At 36.4% G+C, this 25,444-nt stretch overlaps 1 pseudogene; it reads left to right on the top strand.

Moving 5' to 3' along the window:
• Positions 1 to 25,444, top strand: part of LOC109079548 — a 55,075-nt pseudogene that overhangs the window by 9,251 nt on the left and 20,380 nt on the right.

Genomic DNA, 25,444 nt, shown 5'->3' with positions numbered 1-25,444 from the left:
TTTGAAGAGCGTGTCCAGTTGTCCTGCATGGTCATAGTCGTCGTTTCCCTTAGTGAGAACGCCCTCTGCGAAAGGCCCAGCAGGTGCTGACAGTTTACCCCATAAGACCCTGCAGTTTATATCCGTACACGCTGGACACCCCGTCAACAAGATGTTTTCTGCTGCTAATAGCGAACCCACCAACTGACAAGCCAGCCTATACAGCGTCCATATGTAGCCCTATTTTACTGATAGTGGCTACATTTTTTTTTTGTGGTCAAGGGTCACAAATGGTCATGGATTCTTTTCACCGCATATTGTATTTACGGCATATAATGGTCATTTGTTTTTTGGTGGTTGGTGTCACAGAAGTACAGCAGAATTAGACTGAAGTAATTGCCAATTTGTATGAAATCTCACTATTCCGAGGGTCTTTTCCCCGAGAGTGGCTTACTGTTATCCCACTGGTGTGACCCTATTGCATACCCAGTTTTCCTTCTCTCCTTCTCCCCCTAGAGCGAGACTCTGAACTGCTCCGCGAGCGGGAGTCGGTCCTGAGGCTGCGTGAGAGGATGTGGCTGGACGGAGCCTCCTTCGATGCGGAGCGTGGCTCCACCAGCCGCGAGGGAGATCCCAGCCTTGACAAGAAGACGTGCCGCTTGCAGAGCCCCGTCACTCTGGGCGAAGAGCCCCAGTGGTGGCCTGATAAGGTGGGCCTTTAAGCCTTTAGTGTCCTAGATTGAGTATACTTCAGATTTCTGTTGTGCATTTTTAAGTCCTTTGACACAATTAAAGGCATAGTTTCACCTAAAAATGTAAATTTGATCGTCATTTAGGTTTCAGACCTGTATTTCTTTCTTTCTTCTGGGAATGTTAAAGAAAGATATTTTGAAAAACGTTGCCATTGGTTTCCATTATAAGGACGTCGATGGGAACTGAACATTCTTTAAAATACCTTCTATTGTGTTCTGCAGAAGAAAGCAATGCGTACAGGTTTGGAGCAACATTTTTGGGTGGACTGTCTCTTTAATGGTGAATGATGATGAACATGTTCTCTGCATTCAGTTTCTTTTTTTTTTTGTGAAGTCTCATTAAAAGGCTGAAATATTTGAGGTAAAAGTAATTTTGGCATAACGTTTTCTTTCTTTTAAAATTAAATAGTAGAGTGGTTTTGCTTTTAAAAATATTGTTTGTATTATAGTCAGTCAGTGTGGTGTTTGCAATCAAAACAGCAGTTTTGTTTTGTGATGTGATTACCGATAAACCTGTTGTACTAGATTCCTCATAAATGGTATGTCAAGGAAAAGTTTGTTTTATTTTTTTTTTTATTTATGTATTTGGCTTTTTATGACATTGCAAGATTAGTGCCGTTTCACATGTTAAATGGCATTACTTGTTAATTTGTGTATCAGATTATTTTAATTTAAAAATTAATGGTTAGATTTGTAATCTTTTTTGTATTTAGATAAATAAATTTTTTCAGCAATTTTAAAGTTAGTGATTTTGCTTTTGTTTTTTTTTTCGTTTTCTCTTTCCGCCCCCCTTCATTTTTTTTTATTTTAGTACTTCAAGTTAAAGTAAACGAAAATGAGCGAATGTTATTTTGGCAGCTAGCTGAAATCAAAAATAAGTTTGGTAATTCTAGTTTTGTCAAGTTATTTTATTTCAAAGTAACGAAAATGCTTTTTTTTTTTTTTTTTGTTTTTTTATTTTTAATTAAAAATTATGACTCTTTTTTTTGTAGTTTTATATAATTTTTAGTGTTTTGTAAAGTTTTTTAAGATAATATCAGATTGCATTTTCTAAGAACTTGAGTGTATTTTTAACTAGACGAACTTCTTTTAATTTTTGCAAGTCCTTATTTGACCTTTTGTTCAGAAACTAATATCAGATTGCATTTTCTAAGAACTTAATGGTCAGTCTGTTCTGGTAACACTTGACTATTAGCCTCCAATTTGTAGTCCGCTGTAATTCCTTTGTTGTGTGATTCTTTAGGACTATGTAACAAAGTTTGTCAGCATTGGGGCTTTTGTAACTCGAGATGATTGCCGTCAGTACCAAAGGTGAACTGTAACCAGTGGAGAGTGGAATGAGCCCGAGCCTTACAGAAACGCACAAGTAAGATTCGCAATACCCTTCGGACGAGGAGTTCCTGTCAATTTATATTTGGATTGGATCTCATAAATCTTTGCGCTTTCGCAGAATCCTTCTATACCATCACCCTCGTGGTCCCTTTCCTGGGCTTGACAATGAAAAGATCACCCACCTGTCTGCCAACAGTATCCTATCCACTGTGGCCACCGAAAACAACAAGGTAGGACGATTTTTTTATTTATTTACATGTGAATGGGATAGGTGAGAGAAAATCATAGGAAGGCGAGAGCGGATACAATAAGATGAGTGATGCATGCTCTAGTACCAAAAAAAATTACATTTACATGAACTTGTATTGTGTAGGTGGCGACATGGGTGGATGAAACTCTGAGCACTGTTGCTGCTAAACTAGAACATGGCGCACAAATGTTCCCGGAGCTGCAGGGAGAGCGTAAGCACATCTCTCTGCACTGTCTTGTGCCCTGTACACCTGCGCCCCAGACTGGAGAGCAGCCTTTACGTGGGGTGTGAGCAGGCAGAGCGTGTTTGGATAAGCTTGAGCTGCTGTGCTTGTGATCCGTGAATAAAATTCTGAGTGTCTTTTGTTTTTTGTTTTTCTTTCTCTAGGGGGTGTTTTGCCTTTTAGTCAGCGGAAAAAGATGCTTGAAAAGGCCAGAGCCAGCAAGAAGCCAAAGTCCAGTGCAGGCATCTCTTCTATACCCAACATCATAGTAGGAACTCAGGTGAGGAACGTGCTGTTGTTGTTGACTTGTAACTGCGTTTTGTCTTGTTTGTTTGATGATTAGGGCTGGGTGGATGTTATTATAACAATACGCTGTGGTGAGTTGTTTATTGCACTGGAATGGCCAGAAACACACAAAATAACTTCCCATCTTGCTACGATTACTCCATAAATGCAGTCGGGTTTTCGTCTTAACATCGAAATGGTAAACAGTTGGGAAAAGAAATCATAGTAGTGTCAGTCATATTAGATCTGTGCTTTCGGTCTTAAAGTGGGATTAGTTCACCCAAGAATGAGAGAATTACCCCATGATTTACTCACCCTCAAGTTATCTACGACTAGTTATATGACTTTCTTCTCTCTCCAGAGGAATCCAGGCAGGGAAGTTTATAATTAAAAATGTTCTTGCCTTCTTTCCAATCTTATAATGGCAGTGAATGGGTGTTACTGTCAAATCACCAAAAAGAAGTACAGATAGGATGGTGCGCCCCTCTGAACTATCCATCATACAAAGTGCCTCACCATGGCTCCGGGGGTGAATAAGGAGGCCTGCCTGTATTGAAACGATGCATTTTTGTAAGAAAGAAAATCCGTATTACAAAACCGTTTCCAATACAAGAGGCCTTTATTCACCCCCGTAGCGACATGTGAGGCACTTTTATGATGGATGGACCTCACTTTATTGGACGTCTTTTGGGGCACCGTTTAAAAAATAACACCCATTCACTGCCATTATAAAGCTTGGAAGAGCCAGGACATGTTGTTAATATAACTCCGACTGGATCCTCCCCCCCCCCCCTCTGGAAAGAAGAAGTCTTCTACACCTATGATGGCTTGAGGGTGAGTAAATCCATGGGCTACATTTTTTTGGGTGAAACTATCAGCCCTTTAAAAGTGACTGCAGCATAAATTATCTGCTGCTGGTCTGTCATTAATGTTAATCAAACAACAAAAAACTGGGAAAATCACTCATTGCTCTTTACTGAATAACTTTAGTAGCTTTAATAAAAATAGTTGTGTACTTAAGTCATACAGTGAAGACTTGAGTGTTTCTTAATTCAGATTGATGACGTCTCGTTTTCCCGTAGGTGTGCCTGAGGAATAACCCTCTGTATCACGCTGGCTGTGGCCCGTGGCCGTTCTTCCGTTAAACCCGGATCCCTAAAGTGGGCGTCCTGTTGGAGTCGGTGTGGAACATGAAACTAACAGCTGCCAGGGTCAGCTTCCAGCTCCGGCTCTGCCCGAGAGCATGTAAGAACAATGGAGAAGAACACCAAGACCGCAGGGAGACCAAGTGAGATTGACTATTATCTCTGCCACCAGACACAATGCACTGAATGTATTCATGCTAAAAATAACGTGCTTTTGGTTGTTTCTTGTTCTTGCCATCAGGACCAGAGAGCAAGCCTGAGCTGGTAAGACTGAAATGGGCCCCTCCGCCCTCCCGCAGCGGCCACATAGCATTGACACTATCCCTCCATCGCTAGCAGCCGCTTCGTCTCCCTACAAGTCCACGTAACTGGCACTGTTCACAGGTGTAGATGTTAATATACCAACCTACTGATAGTACTAAATAATCGGTTTTGACACCATTTGTTCATACACTGATAAACCACCAAAAACAGATGCTGATGAGAAAGTCACTGAGGACAGAATATACTTATATATGGTAAAGAGTGCACGCAGTTTGATTCACGACAAACACTAACATCCATCATGCTTAACACTACAATGATTGCCGAAGCTAGAGCAATAAACATTCATTAACAAACACATTAGGTGTAAGATAAACCTTACTATGTACACAACTTGATAAACCTAAGAAACAGTTATTATAGTGAAGTGTCCATGCATTGAATTCTGGGGAGTGTACAATTATAAAAATGGCTTTCTTTTTAGTTCGCAGCAATATTTGTTTACTCTGTAGCAATGAGCGTTCATCCCCCGATGTAATTTAGGCAGTTTATTCCACCGTTTATATACAGTATAAGGAAACCTTAGTCCAGCTGTTCAAATCAGCGTGATCTAGCAGATGCTGTACAGTGCTTTACTATTGAGGCTGAAGATCTGATTGTAGAAAGAGTTTTTCACTCAGAAATTGCAAATAAACTTCTGCACTAACAGATTGAACTAAGACATATAGGTTTTGAATAACAAAACTTAAAATATTGATGGTCTTTAAAAAAAAAAAGAAAAGTGCTCTCAGGAATCAATCTTTAATTTACAGGCTTACCTTGAGTTGATAAATAAAACAAAATTATGTTTTATAAGAAAAATACAGTTTTCAGTGTTTATGTACCGTCAACCAATTCATTTTCATTCATGGTTTACTTGCTGTTTATTTTGTTTAAAAAAAAAAAAGGTGCTTTTTTCTGAGTTGAAAATTCGTTTCGAAGATGTTATTATTTAGTTTTTTTTTGCGTTGGTGGCATTTCTACTGTATCTTTCACACAATTTGTTTTTTTTTCCATAATACAAGTGTCCATATTTCTGACTCCGTGCATTTGATTCATTTGTTTGCATGTTAAGGCCTGTTTTTTGTTTTCCGTGTAATCATGGCCTTTTTCCTCACCATCTTTGAAACATATTTTCTATTAACTGCTTCTTTAGTTTTTTTTTTTTTTTACTCTGCCAAACGACTATAACAGATATATATATATCTATAGAATATATATTATATTATATATATAATAAAAAATATTGCTAAATGTACGACTAATGGCTGAACGCAGACTTGTCATTTATGTTGCACTTACTATTATGTGCTCTTATTGTTTGGTATTTGATGTGATTGCTGTCTATGTCTCAGTTTGTAAAGTGATCCATTTGGATAATAGCGTCCTGCTTTAAATGACTAGAATGGTAGCCTAAGTGTATTTTTCATCTTGTAGCTGTCGCGAACGCATGAAATAGCCAAGTAAGCTGGGCTTGGCATTAACATAATGTAGGTTTCTGAACTGTTTTAAACATTTCTGTTTGTCTTCAGTGAGGACAACCATAAAGATACTTGAGCTGCAGGGTTTTTGCGATTGCTAACACATGATTGAAACATATTTTATTAAACTGCTGCCTGTTTTTAAGTTTTGTTTTGTTGTTTACTGCTGCAAACACCATATAACAATTTATATATATATATAGATATATATATATATATATATATATATAAAAAATTGCTATGTGTACTACATAAGGCTAACCAGATTGTCATTTGCACTTTACATATTATTGCTCTTTTGGTGTTTTGATTGCTTCTATTGTTCTTCATTTGTAAGTCGCTTTTGGATAAAAGCGCGTCTGCTCATGACTAAATGTAGCTAAGTGTATTTCATACTTGTTACTCGCCATGAATAGCCAAGGAAAGCTGGCGTGGCATTAAATAAGTAGTTTGAACTGTTTAAACATTTCTGTTTGGTTTCTGTGAGACACCAAAAATACTTGAGCTGCAGTGTTTTGCGATTGCTAACTGATTACCTGCTGTGCTACAGAGCGTAGGCGCTCAACGCCGGCTCCAAAGGAAGGAGGAGAAAAGTCAATGAAAGAGCAGTGGCCCTCTACGAGAGGTCGTTTTCGTGGGAGGATGTTAAAAACGTCCCCGTGGGGAAAGGTGGGTGCTGGCGTGCACGTCGATCAAGTGGAGACCTGAAACCACAAGCCGCTTTCTCCACTGTTTTTTGATTTATTGTGCTGCATTTATGCAGAGAATCTAATGACAAGATCTAATAAATGGTGATAGATGATAGCATACTGTTTTCTTGACACGTGATGTTCCTGTCTGTGTTCTGTCTCTGGTCTGAGTGTGATGCTTTGCTATGACGCCTCATTTGCAGCAGTTCTCTCTTTTGAACTCAAGGTGCTTAAAAGTCGATGGTGCATATGTTGGCTGTGAAATTTCCAGGGAGCGGCGTCGAGCAGCGTGAGCAGCCAGAGCGCAGCACTCCCACTGACTCTGACCCCTCCTCACTGCATGCAAGACTGTCGGGCTGCTCAGAATAGATGAGCTACCAGGTACAACCACGAAAGCACACGCTCTTGCATTTGCTGAAACGTAGGTGCATAATTCAAAATGACATGTTTTGTTTTATTTTAAAAATAGTCGCTACTTATATTGCATTTCATACTAAGTAATATAACAATAATTGTCAACATGTTTATCAAATATGAACATGAGCATATGTGACCCGGACCACAAAACCAGTCATGCAGGGTCAGATTTTATGCATCATCCGAAAGCTTAGGATCGGACAATATTTTGGCTGAAATACAACTATTGTAAAATCTGGAATCTGAGGGTGCAAAAAAATCTAAACATTGAGAAAATCACCTTTAAAGTGTGTCCAGATGAAGTTCTTAGCAATGCATATATAACTAATCAAAAATTAAGTTTTGATTATATTTACGGTGTAGGAAATGTACAAAATATCTTTATGGAACAGGATCTTTACTTAATATCCTAATGATTTTTTGGCTTTCAACATTAAAAAAAATGGATAATTTTACCGATACAATGTATTTTTGGCTATTGCCTACAAATATATTCCCAGAGACTTAAGACTGCTTTTGTGCTGCTGCAAGGGACACATGTGGTATGAATCTGTCTTTATCAGGGGTTTTTCAAACTTTTTTAATGACTAAGGATCCCTAATACGATGATTACTTTTGCAAAGAAACATCCTTTCTAAACAATAAAAAATAAAGAAAAAAAAAATAGACAACACCACCTTATATTTATATTTATTTAATATTTTAATATTTTATTTAAATGAATTTTTAAATGATTTTCTTTAATTCTAAACATTTGCCTGTATATATCAGGAAAATATCTTCTTTTATTAAGTTGACAGCGTATGTGAGATGAATATTTTTTCTTTAAATTGAACACAGTTTTGTGAAATCTTTTTATTTTTTTATTTTATTTTTTTGCTGTTTTATGCAGTGGGTATAAAGAAAAATCACCCCTTTGCAGCCTGAAATGAAAACAGACAGTTTTTGTATTATCCAGCTGTATATCCAAGGGCTGATCCTTTTTTTTCAGTTTCTTTTTTTTCTTTTTTTTTATTTCCTGACATGGTTGATGTTATCGTTGTTTCACGTGGATGTTATAAGTTCACTGAGTAAATACGGTCTCCGGAATTAAAACAAAAACTGGGTCTGGTCTTCATTTCAGGCGCGCTGCAAAGCAACAAAATGGGATTATTGTTAAAGTGGGGATGAGTCTTTTCTATACCCACTCTGTGTGTGTGGGTGTTGTAAATAAAAACTATTTTAATTATAATATATATATATATAATATATTATATATATATATATATATATATATATATATATATTATATGATGTGTATGGTTTTTATTTTTCAAATTTTTTCACAGACTCCCAGCACCTCTTTCCGTCCCCAGTTTGAAAACCTATTGTCTGTATAAATATTGGTAGGAGAAAAATGAAAAACAAATCAGTGTTCTCTTCTGTTTTGAACAGGTTGTTGTTAAAACTGGTGGAACGGCCAAAAGTTCCAGGGACTGTTTTCAGCGCACTCTAAAAAATAAAAAAAAAAAAACTTTGTATCGCCGGGAAAAGGCTGAAATTTTAGCTGTGAATGTTGACTCCAAAGGTGACTATTGCTTTGATTTTTTTTTTTTTTTTATCTCTCAATTTGTTGTGAATTTGCCCTGTGCGTCTGCTTGACTGCTCTGTTGTGTTTCGTCCTGCAGGAGTTCATGCTGTGTTGAAAACAGGCAGCTGGGTAACGATACTGTGTGGCTTTGAATTGGCCCACGGCAAAAAAGGCCGAGCAGGAGAATCACTTCCCCAATAGTAATCTGGCCTTTCTGGGCCAGAACGAGCGTAACGTGGCCATCTTCACTGCTGGCCAGGTGAGGCATCACACAGTCTTGATGCGTTCCGTGTGTTTCTCTGTTACACCTGGTTTAACTTTCTCCTCTTTGCGTCTCAAGGAGAAGTCCTATCATTTTGAGGGATGGTAACGGCACCATTATCCCATGGCGAAAGGACTGCATGGGGAATGGAATAACGCGGACCCGATGGGCTTAGACCTCCCGCCGATTTGCCAGCCTAGGCATGGGGAGTTCATTCGCATTGCCAACCTTCCCGTAAAACCCACGATCAAAAAAGAAGGCCAGCCGTCATCATCATGGGCAGTGGAGGTCTGTTACACCATCCTGCTAAACCTTAGACATTCAGTTAGTGCTCTTAACAATCCCAGAATACTCTCGGTTTCTCAGCACTTGACACTTAGTTTGTCCTCAAGGAGCACAAGGATATAAGGAGACCTTTACAAGCAAAAAGATTTAATTTATTTGTATACAACAAGTACACAAGATTTCTGCTTCAAACTGTATGCATTTAATAATTATAGGATTATTTATTTTGTAAACATGTTGTATTATGTTTTATATGGTTATAAGAGTAAATGCATCTACCTGTGTGTGTGTGTGTGTATGTATATATAAATGCTAATTGTATAATTCTATATAATGTATAATTGCATAATTATTACATAGTTTTAAGCTGATGGTTTTATTTAAATCTTGTACTTTTTTTTTGTAAAATTCTTTCTGCTTGTAAATGTCTCCTTGTATGCCTTTAATAACACATTATTTGATACATTTTCATTGCACCCCTAAACATTTTTTAATATGCTTTTTTCATCATTTCATCATTTTCTTAAGGGGAAAAAGTAAGCAAGCTCTGAACATTGAATTAAAGCCGATACTAGTTGGTGTAAACCGAACAATGCAAAATAATAACCAGAAAAATGTTTTTAGTTATAAACAATCCTGAAATAGACATTATTTTGAAATGCCTTTTTAATTCTTCCAGCTGCTCGTTCAGACACTCTAACAACTAATATTACAATATAAATGCCATAAAGTAAGCACCATCATAACTCATTGCAAGTTATTGTGTTGGCATAAATACGCATATTCATATTCACGTATGATCTTAAAAAAAAAAAAAACATTATTGTCACACATACTAAAAACATTTTATAGCTCACACACGCAAATGTGAGCTAAATGCTTGAGCCCTAATTTCTGGTTGATGTGTTGTTTTCTCTGTGTTTCAGAAGCAGACGCTGATGCAGCACGTGCTGCGCTGTGATTACGAGGCGTGCAGGCTAGTACTGATTCAGTTCTGGAGCAGGACCATGCTGCTGGAGCAAGACCCTCACGCTCTGGCGCTCTGACTCGCTCAACGCTGCGCCCGGCACAACAGCAACTGTCCTCCACGCGCATGCGTCTCCGTCCTGCTTCCCCGTCAGCAAAAGGAAACCAAGGAGGAGGAGGAAGGTAAGAACGCAGTGTTTTTGATGTTATTTCGTGGCGTCTGAGATGTTATTACAAGTGACGTGCGCATGCACAACCAAAATAAAAAGAGTGCTGTGGGACCTAAGTTCGTAGACCACTCCAGTGCATACTGACATCTCCGTGTTTAACTCGTATGGGAAGCCTGTAAAGATTTCCATTCAAATATAAAGCTTAAATCTAGGATACACGCCGCCGGTTTCACAGTGAAATGCACAACTCACGTGCTTCACTCGGTGCGGCAACCCACCAAAATAAAAGCTTGCTGATTTTAGGTTTGAAAATGATGAACGTTCATCTAAACATAAAAGAAAAAAATTTAAATATAAATAGGCCCTTTTATTATTTTTTAGGTGTATACTACAATATAGTATAGATATATATAGATATATATAATATATAAGTATATATAGCTATATATTATATATAATATATTATCTATCTATATTTATATATTCTTTTCTTTTTTTTATTCTTTTTTTTTTTTTTTTTTTTTTTTTTGGTATTATTCACCCCCCGCCCCCTCACGTTATTATTTTTGTTTATTGTATATTGAAAAAACCGTAAAATAAAGTACTATAATATGATTATAAATGTATTTTTTATAGATATATTTAATGGGTCACACTTTGTGCATTTTGAGCACCAAACCAAAATGTATGTGCACCCCTAGATATTACAGTTTTTATTAAAGGGATAGTTTGCCCAAAAATGAGAAGGTATCATATACCACTTTCGTTTTCACGGTCCCCCCCAATGTTCCCTCGTAGGATTTTTTTCTTTATTGAGCACACAAAGAAAATATTTCTTATAATAAACAGTTGATGGTTAGCCATAGTTTTTTCATTAATTTGAAAGTCAATGGCTGCCGTCAACTGTTTGGTTACAAACATTCTTCAAAATCTCTTTTGTGTTCAACAGCTGAAAAACAAAAACAGTTCATACAGGTTTGGAATGACTTGACGGGGATTAAATAACAGAATTTATTTCTTTTGGTGAACTATCCCTTTAAAATTGTTGAATAGGGAGTTTTTTTTTTTTCTGGTCTTTTTAATTTAATTTTATTTTTTTTCGTTTTTTAATGTCTATAGTTTTCATTTCAGTTTTAATTTAGTAGTTAAACTCAACAACAACAAAAAAAAAAGTTGCCGTGGCAACTTACTGAATTGATTTTATGTTCATTTAAACATGTTTTTTTGTTTTTATTCAAAACATTTAAACCATTAACTGGAAAATAAAATAAACTGAAAGCCATATATTTTAAGTAACAAAACTGATTGACCCGGTGTAGGTTTTGGAACGGCAGCTGAATTGGATGTGTTATGGATTGTCTTGAGTCGCTGTGCGCTTAGTGTTTCAGAAGGCAGAGCGGTCTGAAAAGGAACACGTTTGCTGAGAGGCTGTCTGCCGTCGAGGCCATCGCCAATGCTATTTCAGTGGTGTCCAGCAACAGCTCCGGGAACCGCACCGGATCGTCCAGCAGCCGGGGCCCCGCGGGTCCAGTGTTCAGATTCACTGAGGACACAGAAAGGAACAATTTCACCTGATGAGCATTTCAAAACAAACTCCAAAGATTAACTCTTCCCCTGCCAGGATCTTTGAAAAAAAGTTGCCAGCCACCGCCAGCGATTTCATGATTTTCACTAAATTTGACTGGCCTACAAGTTACAGTATATTTTGGTTTATTTGTATTTGGAATATGCAATAATAAAGATTAAAGCATCTAATTTTATACTTTTAAAATCAGTTTTATTCTAGCTTAAAGCATTCTTTTTATTTTTATCAACACTTGAATATAGGTAGGTTTCATAAAAATGTGTAATTTTGAGCAAAAAGGTGAGAAAATCACATTTTTATCAGAAACTACATCTGTATAAATTCAGTATGATTATCAAAGCGTAAAATCGCTTCTATGAACACCTCAAAGCTTGCACAGACGACACATTACCCACTTCCTGAATCATCATTTTTTTTCGTAACTTTATGCAGTGTTTGCATTTATATGCTTTCTATGCTGATGACTGTCGCCCATTATTTCTCATAATGCATCTGATACATGAGAGATCGCTCGTCGTTCTCCGTCCTGTTCACGTGGGTTTTTGTTCTCATTCAGAAGATGTGTAATAGCGCCCCGACCCCGAGTGTATAAAAACAGTGAAAAAAGCCGTAAAAACTTGTCAATGGTGCGGAAGGGTTGTCTTCTAAAAGAGGAGATAACTCGTCAGTGGTGGGGAAAGAGTTAATGGAGGACGTAGCACATGGAAATAAATAAATTGCTAACACATATTCTGTATCGGCAAAACCCAATAGCGTCGACCTGTAATTCCTGTGTGTTGATATATCAGCAGCACATAAAAACTAATTTCAATTTGCATATGTATATGTTGAATAAAACACCGTCTTGAGGTATTGCACTTAATGTGTGTCGCAGAAAAATCTGAGATGCATGATTTGCTTTGAGCTCGTATGGGTTTGTTCTGTATCCATGCATTCAAACTCTTGTTCTACATTTTTATAAGTTTGTTGTATTTCTTTGGTATTTTAATGCATTGGTCTTTGGCGTTCAGAGCAACACGAGGAACGTATGGATTAAAACTTTTTTCTTTTTTTCGTTCAGATCAATTCGTGTAACTTTAGTTTGTTATTTTTTTTTTAGATTGTTCTTGTGTGCAGTTGGTTCACTTTCGTTGTTCTCGTTTCTGTAGCTTGCGCATTGATAGGGATGATTAGTCGATTGACCACCAAGACCCTGTTTCACCCCCTATCGCCCCCCCCAGCTGGGTACCAGACCCTCCACCGATGGATCCTGGTGAGTGCAGCAGTTTTTGGGGCGTAACGGATGTATTGCATGCGCATAGCCTGATGTGTTGTCTGAAAAATCTTTTTTGTTTGATGGTGGGTTTGATTTTTGATTTTTTGTTCCTGGAGCCTTGGGTTGGTTTACTTATGACTGCATAGGAAAGGGACCAGGGTGGGTGCAATTACTTCATCCCAGGTGCGTGAACCGGCCTCCCAAAGGACTTTCTACGCCAGTGGTTCTCAACTAGTTTTGCTTTAGGACCCAGATTTTGCTTTGGACATCAATGGTGACCCAATCAGAGCAGTGTTATTTTACTATCATTGATTAGTATTATTAGATTTTAAATAATATATATATATATATATATATATATATATATATATATATATATTATATATATATATATATATATATATATTTATATTTATATAATTTATTTATATTTCAAGTTTTATATTTATATATATTTAGTATATAGTATATATACACATACATATAATACAACATATGAGCTAACTTAATTGTAAAGTTGTAGTAATTTTGTTATTTTTGTCTTTTAAATTATATATAAATTTATTATTATTTATAATTTTTAAAACTTATTATTTAATTATTAAATTATTATTTTTAAATGTGTCTATGTAGTATTTATTAATCTAATTTTTTTTTGTTATTTTAGTTCAAGCTAAATGGAAATGAGAAATGTTGCCTTGGCAAAACAAAGTAAAATAAGTATTTATTTATTTATATTATTATTATTATTATTATTATTATATTATTATTATTATTATTATTACTATATATTATATGTATTTTATGTTTTTCCCCCATTATTGTTTGTTTTAAGGTAACAAATTTTATCTATATATATATATATATATATATATATTATAGATATATATGTATATATTCTATATATATTTTATTATTCTTTTTTTAATTTGGTTTCAGTTAACAGTAGCAACATTTTTGGGTCATAGTCCTTCCAGTTGAGAACCGCTGCTTTGTGCTGTCATTTATAAAACACTCTTGTAGCATGTTTTCAGTATTTCCTCTGTCTTCTGAAGGACCTTCGTCTGAACCATCAGTAGTGGAATCTAAAGACCGGAAGGCGAACGCACACCTGATTCTGAAGCTAATGTGTGACAGCATGGTCCTGCGACCTCACTTGAGAGGGCTGCTCTCTGCCAAGTATGTCACCCCCCTGCAGCTCTGAATGGTAGCTGATTTCCCGTCTTTGAGAAGACCTGTGTTGCTGTTGTTGACAGGGGATGCTACGTGGGATGACTCCATTCATGTTGGCAGCGGTGAGCGGGAGGGGAAGCTACCCAGCAGCCATTACTGTTTTAGAAGCAGCGCAGAAAATAGCCAAAGGTGAGTACATGGCTGCAGTATTTATAATATACCATTATAGTTTTTGATTAGATTTTATTTTTATATTTTCTGTTTTTTTTTATTAGTTTGTAATTTTTTGCCTTTTTTTGTCTACATTTTTTATTTTATTTTAGTACTTCAAGTTAAACTAAGTGAAAATGAGAAAGGACATTTTAAGTTTTTTTTTTTTTATTTGATGTTTATTTTATTTTAATTTTGTTGTTTTTTGTCTTCTTTGTTAGTTTTGTTGGTCTATATAAGTTTTATTTATTACGTTATTTTAGTACTTCAAGTTAAACTAAACAAAAATGAGAAATTACCATTTGAAAAATTCAGTATTTTATTTAATCTAATGTTTATTATTATTTTTTTTTTTGTTAGTTTTTTGTCCATATAGCTTTTTTTATTTATTTTGGTTTTAATCATTTTGTAGGTTTTTTTTTTTTTTTTTTCATTTTTGTTAGTTCTTAGTTCTTTGAAAATGAGAAATAACATTATTTTATTTTTTAGAATTTATTTAATATTAGTTAACATTTTTAAACAACAAATATTTTTTATGGGTTTGGTTAACTTCAATAAACTTCATCTAACTTGCTGAGTTTCATTCGTCATGTTTCAAAACATTTAGAGACCATTAGATGCCCTTTTAGTGTTTATAATTCTTATCTGGATCTTATATTTTTGTCTAGGTGAACCGGGACTCGGAGAGAAAGAGGATGCAGCGTCTGTGTTCATGGAGATGATCTGTCCTTCAGGAACAAACCCAGATGACTCTCCTCTCTACGTCCTGTGCTGTAACGACACCTGCAGCTTCACCTGGACTGGAGCTGAACACATCAACCAGGTACAAACTCCAGTGAAATTTATTTAAATATTAAATTGTTTTAGAGATGTTTTCAAAGACATTCTTTATCTAAAATACTGTTGAGAAGCACTGAGTGAATGATTTTATCGAATTTGTACTGCACTTGTCTGTTTGCAGGACATCTTTGAGTGCAGAACTTGCGGCCTGCTGGAGTCTCTGTGCTGCTGCACTGAATGCGCCAGAGTTTGTCACAAAGGTCACGACTGCAAGTGAGTAGCTGTCATAAAATCATTTGAACTTGACACCTAATTTTCTGCATAAACACTTGTATCCTTCTGGAAGAACGAAATCCTTGAATGCAGTGCAAACATCGTTGTTAACGTTAACTTAAACTGTTCTAAAAAGTTTATTAATTGAAATAAAGCTTAAAGAAAATATAAATATTGAATGAAAAACTTAAACGAAAATTAGAAATTTTAATGTGTTGTAATATGATTAAATATGAAATATGTTGTATTAAAATTGAATTGATGAAAAAGAAATAAAATGAGAAGTAATAAAAATGACAATTACTAAAATTAAAGATGAAAAAATATTTAAAAAAACTATAAAAATTAAATAAATTAAAATATTAATAAATACTACAGTAGTATATGATTAATACAAAAATAACACTGATTGCATTAAGCTTTGTGTAAAAAATCAAGATGACAGGGGATTAGTAATTTAACAATTCACTCAACTCAAGATACTGATTTCATGATTTGATTTTCTCAATTTTTTTTTTAAACAATATTAGATTTAAGACAAATTATAAATGAAAAGGTGTCCTTTTATTATTGCTTGGACAAAATGCTGCACGTTTCTTTGTGAAACAGAAATATGTCATCTAACAAAACTACATTTCATTTTTGAAAAAATTTAAAAAAAATATATTTTATTTTTGAAAAAAATAAAAACCCAAATCTAATCAAATAAATAAGACACAAAACTTCATATAGTTTTTAAATATAAATTAGTTTTTATTTTTTAGTTTTGTGAAAGTATGCTACATTAAACATCTGCACGAAACCGAAACGGCAGACCAGCTGAATAAGATGCACATTCACTCTTTGCCAGCAGGTGGCGCTTGTGGAACAGCAGATAAAGCGTTTCTTTAATGGAAAACAAAGCAGCGAGGTGCTAATGAATGCTGCTTTAATATGCATTATACAGAGACGAGATGAAACGGAAATACCATCGAAACTTTTCTAAAGACAAGTCCGTTCCCCTCAGAGATACATTCATATAAACTCCCACCCCAATGTTTTTATGTGTTTTGCATTTTCCAGAACTGTTACTTATGGGCTTGCGTTTCACTTGCTGTAATCCCTAGAAGGCAGTTCACAAGGTTGTAAAACCCTAATCTCTCTCGTTTCTTTTCCAGACTGAAGAGAACGTCTCCCACCGCGTACTGTGACTGCTGGGAGAAGTGTAAATGCAAGACCCTCATCGCGGGCCAGAAAGCAGCTCGTCTGGATCTGCTCTACAGGCTGCTGACCACCACTAATCTAGTGACCACTCCTAACAGCAGGTATGTTCAAGGAATGTGTCCTTTAAGTCCTGCTCCAACTTTCTGTTGCCAGACCGTTTTCTGGGGTCATCAGGAGAACATCCGGCCAGTGTTCTGTGTCCTAAACGCCGTTTGTTTGTGTCTGGCAGGGGAGAGCACATCTTGCTGTTCCTGGTGCAGACTGTTGCAAGGCAGAGTGTGGAGCATTGTCAGTATCGACATCTTGCTGTTCCTGGTGCAGACCAGGAACCGGAAGGCCGCCAGCGCGAAAGGTGTGTGTCTTGTGAAGTAGGAAAAGTGATTCTGGGTTCTGGATCCATGAAAAAACGTTTTCTTTGAAAACATTCGGTTTAATTTATTTTAAGGTGTCCTTGTTACAGTGTAATTATACATTTAAGTACTGAGTAATATCAATTAACTACATGTAGGGCCCTATGAAATCCGGTTTATTTTTTCCTAAATTCAGTGTAATTATACATTTAAGTACTGAGTAATATCAATTAACTACATGTAGGGCCCTATGGTTTTTTCATTTTAATTTTCTGGACTCCTTTTAATAGTTAAAATTTTAAAATGTATTAATCAAAAAAGCATGTCTAATTAATTAAAATCATGAAACATACATTTTCACATCAGTTTATTAAAAGTTTAAGTGAAATTTCATGTTTAGGGCCCTATAAAATATATATATTTTTTAATTGTTACCAAATTCTGTTTTAGCATGTCTAATTAGTTGAATGCATAAAACAACTTATTAATTTCTTTCTTAAAGTAGCCTTTTGATTTTTCTTCCCCTCAGAAATTCTGTGTTGTATATTTACATTTTTCTGGTTATCAAATGAAGGCTTAAAACGTTTATTTATTTATCTTTTTAATTATTGAAAAAACTAAGCAAAACTTAATTTTTTTGGCAAACAAAGGGGATTACTATTAAAATTAAAACATGGAAAGAAATTGTGTGATTATTCCTTAAAAAATAATTGTTTGTTTCATGTTAGTACTAGCCTATGTACATTCTACTGAAAAATAGGTTAGTTAAAGGGCAAAATGTCTTCAAATCCAAAACCGGAGGCTTTATTTTGACGGGTTGGCTGAGAAATACCTTTTACAGTTCTGTGTATGTGATATGACGCTAGTATTACGCAAATCAAATGGTCAAATGCTCATAAAGTGACTCTCAGAGCAGTTCTGGAGATGTTTGTTCATGTGTTGTAAACTCAATTATGAGAGAGGGCAGACGCTGAAAATCACAGAGAAATCATAGGGCCCTTACACATGTACTTACTTCTATGGTAGGGTTTTTGGCTTAGGGTTACTTGCATATGATGCGGTAATTAATTGTTACTTTAATAGAAAGTATATGCAACTATACTTTCTGATAAAATAACGTGTAACGAGGACACCTTAAAATAAAGTGTTACCAAACATTCTTAAAATCTTGGAATTTATTTTAAGTGAAGTTCTTGAAAAGTTCTTAAGTTCTCAAATAGAAAATTATAGGCTTTGGGTTTTTTTTTTTGGTCTCCATTTGACTTGTTTTCTTTTTTTCATTATCGTTGGTTAATTTTTTAATTTTTGTATTATTGTATTATTTGATTGGACTTGTGCGTATTATGTTTTTGTGTTTTTGTGTTGTAATGCTAATTACAATAATTATAAATAATAAAAAAATATAAAAAATAAACGTAAAGAGGTTATCCTCAAATGTAGGTATTTACAATTATTTTTAGAAAATTTCTTAGAAAATCATAAAAAAGAGAACATTGGAAATGCAAAATATTCTTAGTTTTTTCTCTTAAGTAGGAAAATAGCAGTTTTTATTACAAGTAGAAAGTTGGAATTGGAAATTATTAATATTCTTAGTTTTTTCTCTTAAGTTAATCAACCAATAGTTTTTAAAATGGGGTACTGAACGAAAAATTAAAAAATAGTGCTTTACTGTTTACTGAACCATACTTTGTGCGGTAAATAAAATATTCCTATTAAATATTGAATATTAATAATATATTGATCATTAAAGTTCATATTTCATTAACATTACAGAAAGCAACTTTAAAATTTAGAAACACAATGCATTAATGTGACCAGCTGGATATAAACTAATACAAATAGTAACAATCGTGACATTAATCATTTGGGTCAGACTGTTTTGAAATGTACAAACGCAAATATTCTTAGTTTTTTCTCTTAAGTAGGAAAATAGCAGTTTTTATTACAATTCTAATTATTGAATTTATTCTAATGTTTAATTAGTTATTTTGGTATTAGATATAATTCAACATCTAGTCAACAAATTTGTGTCTTTTTAAACCCGTTCCTCTTAAGTGTCCAGGGGCCTGTTACATAAAACAAGTTTAGCAAATAAGCCAGGTTTATTTCAGTTAGTCAGAGTTATTGTCAGTTGATTTGGTTCAAAATAACTGAAATAAGCCTGGCTTGTTTGGTAAACCTGCTTTTCAGTTAAGTGTGTCCAAAACCCTGCTCTGTGCAGCGTGTCAAAACAAACAGCACGTGCTGTCAGTGATTTCTGCCTCTGTATGTTGATATCGGTCTTTTTCTGTATATTGATAGAGGGACTTATCAGGGGCTTAATTATCAGCATGGATTATAGCCAATTTTATCCAGCGATCAACTATCGGTGCCGATTAATCGGCAAAACCGATACATCTGTCAACTCTAATTTTTTATTAAGAATGTTTTCGTTAAGTCTGCTTTAAACTTTTGCTACAAAGCATCAAAAGTGGAGAAATATCTTGAAGACAAGTATTTAATTCCTTAATGTTCGTGATTTTATTGTACATGATTCATTTTTGAAAACCAATGTTCTCCACACATGCACTGTTCTTTAATGTGTGTGTCTGTGTTTCTCTCAGACTCCGATATGCCGGATCATGACCTGGAGCCTCCTCGCTTCGCCCAGCTGGCTCTAGAGCGCGTGCTGCAGGACTGGAACGCACTGAAGTCCATGATAATGTTCGGCTCTCAGGAAAACAAAGACCCGTAAGTACTAGGGATGTAACGATTAACCGCGAGCCGGTTGAAAATCGATTCAGATACGTGACGATTCAAATCGGTTGAGATGCTAAACAAATCGTGATTTCCATTTGCGAGGTAGGAGTTTATATGAATGCATGTCTGTGAGGGAGAACTTCCTGTCTTTAGAAAAGTCTAGATGGTATTTTTTCTTTCATCTTGTCTCTGTATAATGCATATTAAAGTTCAAAAGTGCATGCTGCTTTGTAAAAATTCATAGGGTAACCATTGTAAAACGCTTTAAGATCCACCTGCTGCGTCTGCTAAAGTGCTTTGTTTACAGAGGTAAAAAGGGAAACGCTTTAAGCTCCACCTGCTGCAGCGTTTTCATAAGTGCTTTTTGTTTACGGCGGTAACCAAGGAAACGCTTTAAGCTCCACCTGCTGCGGTTGTTCATAAGTGCTTTGTTTACAGAGGTAACCAAAGGAAACGCTTTAAGCGCCACCTTGCTGCAGTGTTCATAGTGCTTTGTTTACAGCGGTAACCAAGGAAACGCTTTTAAGCGCCACCTGCTGCAGTGTCAATAAGTGCTTTGTTTACAGCGGTAACCAAGGAAACGCTTTTTAGGCTCCACCTGCTGCAGCGTGATAAGTGCTTTGTTTACAGCGGTACGCCAAGGGAAAACGCTTTTAAGCTCGACCTGCTGCAGCGTTCATAAGTGCTTTGTTTACGGCGGTAACCAAGGAAACACTTTAAGCACCACCTGCTGCAGTGTTCATAAGTGCTTTGTTTACGGCGGTAACCAAGGAAACACTTTAAGCACCACCTGCTGCAGTGTTCATAAGTGCTTTGTTTACGGCGGTAACCAAGGGAAACACTTTAAGCACCACCTGCTGCAGTGTTCATAAGTGCTTTGTTTACGGCGGTAACCAAGGGAAACGCTTTAAGCTCCACCTGCTGCAGTGTTCATAAGTGCTTTGTTTACGGCGGTAACCAAGGAAACGCTTTAAGCTCCACCTGCTGGTAGAGAGTGAATCTGCGTCTCGTTCAGCTCGTCTGCTGTTTCTGTTTCATGCAGATATTTTTATGTATAGTTTCACAAAACTGAAGTCAAATCATTCTGTTTTTGCTTCAAATTTCAAAATTATACAATCTAATTTAGATTAAAAACTGCTCATCTTGAATGTGTTCAGCATCTACGTTTGGATCATGATTAAAATGCAGTGGTTGCCTCTAATTTTTAAATGGAGCACCAAAAAAGAGCACAAAGCCTTATTTTGTTTATATGAAGAGATTTATTTTATTTGTGTTACTCATTTATTTGATTTAGGGCTTGTTTTATAATTTCAATGTAGTTTTGTTATTTACATTTACATTACATTTAAATTTTATCATTTAGCAGACGCTTTAAAAGAGCAATAATATGCAAGTGCTATATTAATATATTATTATAGCGTTATTTCAATTTCACAAAGAAAAGGACACATTTAATTTATATTTTGTCTTAAATCTCATTTTGTAAAAAAAATAAATAAATCGTGAATCGAATCGTGAGTTGAGTGAATCGTTACATCCCTAGTAAGTACAACATTGAACATCTTGCAGGCGAATTTAATGGTACTTATTCAGCTTTCAAGACTTCTTTGCTGACGTAACGTTTCGTATCGCTCCAGACTAAGCGCCAGCAGCAGAATCGCTCACCTTTTACCAGAGGAGCAGATGTACCTGAACCAGCAGAGCGGCACCATCAGACTGGACTGTTTCACACACTGCCTCATCGTCAAGTGTGCACCAGACATCACCGTGAGTCCAAGAAACCGCATTACTGAATATTTAATTATTTTGCATGTCTCTTGTGCCATAATTAGTTTGAGTTTGAATGCAGGGTGTATCTACATTATTTTCAGAATAGCAGCAGTTTGCAAACAGTCTCCTCTTGCTCTCGTTGTTCTCTAGTTTATCGACACTCTTTTGGGGACGCTGGTGAAGGAGCTGCAGAATAAATACACTCCCGGCCGCAGGGAGGAGGCCATCAAGGTCACACGCAGGTTCCTGCGCTCCGTGGCCCGAGTGTTTGTCATCCTCAGTGTGGAGATGGCATCTTCCAAGAAGAAAAAGTATGAGTTATTTACTGAACTTTGCTTTGTACCGTCACACTTTGTATTATAAAATATATTAAGGTTGACTGAATGGTTCCGTTGTTAGGCTGGGTTAGGGATATTTATTTGTTTTAACACTACTCACGTTCTCTCTCTTTTGTGTTTCTTCAGTAACTTCATCCCGCAGCCCATCGGGAAGTGCAGGCGTGTTTTCCAGGCTCTGTTGCCGTACGCAGTGGAAGAGCTCTGCAATGTGGCCGAGTCTCTGATTGTGCCGGTGCGGATGGGCATCGCTCGCCCTACAGCGCCCTTCACTCTGGCCAGCACCAGCATCGACGCCGTACAGGGCAGCGAGGAGCTCTTCTCTGTGGAGCCCCTGCCGCCACGACCCTCCCCGGATCAGTCCAGCAGGTGAGCGACGCTCCACAGAAATGACTGCATCTCAGTGGTTTTCAACTTTGACTCCCTGCTTGTAGACTAACCCTGTGGTACATCTGCTACAGTGACAAAACTTGATTTCAAGCTTTTCGTAATTTGCAGAAACTGAAACCGAAAATGTGCAACTAAAATAATCATACTTCAGAATTACAGAAATTTCGAGAGCAGAATCTTCTTCAGGGTTTCTGCTCTTTTTAACCAGTGAATTTAAATTTTTTCAGTCGTATGTGGCTTACTGGATAAGAATTTAAGATAAGGATTTAAAAAAAAAAAAGACCTGATAAAAATATTTTAGAGCCTGGCGTAACTAGATTTTTTTTTTTTTTTTTTTAATGACCAAGATTATTCATGTATCATGTGACCCTGGACCACAAAACCAGTCATAAGGGTCAATTTTTATAAATTGCGATCTTATGCAATCGTCTGAAAGCTGAATCTAATAGCTTGTCATTGATGTATGGTTTGTTAGGAGGGCAAACCAATTTGGTCGAGATGCAACTATTTGAAAATCTGGAATCTGAGGGAGCAAAAAAATCTTTAATATTAAAAAAATCATAAGTTTTAAAGTTGCCATATTACCAAATGAAGTTCTAAGCAATGTAACAATATTATCTCAAAAATTAAGTTTTACTTAGAATACCTAAATTTGGCAGAAAAGAAAAATCTATAATGGTAGGAAATGTACAAAATAGTCACATTTATTGGTCACATCACCACAGCAATGTCTTCATGACGCAACATGATCTGTATGTGTCGAACTAGGGAAATTAATATGCCTAATGTTTACTTTTGGCATCATAAAAGTACCCTCAAAAATGTATAATTGCCCGACAGCACCCATACCGTGTATTGATCCAGTGGCTATTGCTACAATATAATTGGGGAGTATGCCAGAGACTTAAGATGCTGCGGGATCGGATGCTGCGTTGGTGCTGCAGGCAGGTCATATTTTAAGAGTAACACTTTATTTGTAAATCTCCTGGTGTAGTTTATTGCGTCACCTTGCATTATGTGGGCTGGCCAGTTTTTTTGCCCTTTGCCCACAATAAAAATTAGCCCAGAGCTTCTTCTATTTTAGAAAAATATATTAGAAAAATGTATTATCTCCTACATCATATTGGGGCCGTCCTCAGGACGAAAGGCTTCGATGTGCTTCTTACTGCATCCCAGTGTACCCACAATAAATATTAGGGGTATGATTATATTTTATTTTTTATTATATTGATTTGTTTTTTATTTTGTCATATAAGGCGTATGACGATGTTGATGAGAATGAAACTTTACAAAGCCTTTTTCTACCCTATAAAATCGTTTTGAACTTCACCAGTGTGTCCATCAACTAGAGAAATATATATTTATTTACAACTACATTTTTTCTAGAAGTCCAGAAATGGCTAGGACAACACTTTTAGTTTACTTAGCTTAGGGTTTCAGTGTTTGTCATGCAGACCACGTATATTCCTGAAGGCAAGTCCGGGATTCGCTGGATCTGTTTTTAGCAGAGGTTTGCACTGAAGCTGTTGCAGCACTTGGTGTGAAATGGATCTTTACTCCTGAAGTTGTCATTATGCCGGTGTCTGTTCGTGCCCTCCAGCTCCAGGTCAGTCGCATCCTCTTCGAAAAGGATTCAGGAGAACCATCAGCCCCGCGCAGCAGATGTCCAGGTCCCAGACGGACCTAGCGGACGCGACGAGATCAGGATGATATCGTGAATATCTGTGGAGAGCAACAGTCGCTCCAGTCATTCTAGCATTGTGATTGTATTTTCTTTGGTATGTGCCCCCACAATGCGGATTTATCCAGGGACCACTTGTTTCAGAGGGCGACGTTTGAAACTGCCTGTAAAACACCTGCTATCTCTCGCATAAATGCACGGCCTGGGCTGTTCACCTGCTTCAGGTGGAGGTGGTGGAGGATCCGGGAGTTGCGCGGTGGACTGAGGGCACTCACCATGACGACCAGGTTAGGCTCTCTGTGTGGCGGGTTTTGTAGGACGAAACGCAAGAAAAGTTTTCAGCTAGTCCGGTATGATGAGCAATGTTCACAGTGAAGACGGTTATTTAACAGTCTGTGATGAACACTTAAATCATGCCTCTTCACAAGCAAATCTAACTCAGAAATCACCATTTTATCTGATAAGGTTTTAATTGCGACAGCGTTTCCGGAATTTAAAAGCTCCTAGAACTCATGCCTCGTAGGGTTTTTTGGTTGTGTTACTCAATTGTTTTGTCTGTCAACTACATCTCTATAAAAATAACGTTACAGGTCTATTCACAATCAACACATGTAGTCCACTGCATCAACAGTCTTGTAGTAACTCGAAGAAAATGAATACTTTTTTAATAATAAAAGTAGTCCTCGCATTAAAAGTAATTTGCCTAAAGGTGGGCGTAGTTTGAAGGAATATCAGTGGTCCATACAACATCAGTTTATGCGTTTTTATATTTCGGAGCTTTTTTTAATTATATAACCTGCTGCATCTTCGGTCGTTTCCTGTACTGGGTTATATCCCATACAGTTGCCTTGAGTTGTCTGTGTTTGGCTTGACGAAAAAAAAAAGTTATGACCCTTGATTCCTGAATATTTTGTTTGGATTATATTTTATCAAGCATAGATTTAATAGAGTTAGTTTTCCTTCTCACAACATCATTAACTTAGCCCCCATCATTTTTGTGACACATTCGTTTGTGTTGGCACGGAGACAAACCCCGTAAGCGTCCGAATGGCTGAGGTCACACACAGGTTTCTTCGGTGAGGCAAAAACACACACCGGAAATCAGAAAAAAATAAAAGTTTTGACGCCAGTGAGAATTAGCGAGAAAAAAAATTACGAACTGTTTCAGTGGACGACGTCTTACATTAACGAAGTTTACCTATTCTGCGGCGTTTCGCTTCTTAACAAGGCGCATACGTTGTTAAAGGGATTCTCGATGTCTGTAACAAACATGTGGGACTCCAATTTTGCTGTTCCTTTAGGAACCATTTGTTAGAAGCGTGGGAGTCACTGATTGTAAGTGATATTGTTGACAAACATCGAAAATGATATGGAACAAAAAACAGTAAAACAGACTAAAAAGTGCAAAGTTTTTTTTGCCTCATGATTGCTCCAGCCCTGGATACATGGATAGCAGCTACCGCATTTCCAGTGTTAAGCTGCTATCACAGGAAAACACACAAATGTGTTAGAAACACTGGTGCTGCTCGTTGTGCTTTAATTTCTTCTATTAGTGAGGCTGAGGTCACGAACGATCGCTAATCTTTTCTTC

Source organism: Cyprinus carpio, unplaced genomic scaffold (assembly GCF_018340385.1).
Source record: "Cyprinus carpio isolate SPL01 unplaced genomic scaffold, ASM1834038v1 S000006719, whole genome shotgun sequence".
Lineage (NCBI taxonomy): Eukaryota > Metazoa > Chordata > Actinopteri > Cypriniformes > Cyprinidae > Cyprinus > Cyprinus carpio.
This window is presented reverse-complemented; position numbering and strand designations above follow the sequence as displayed.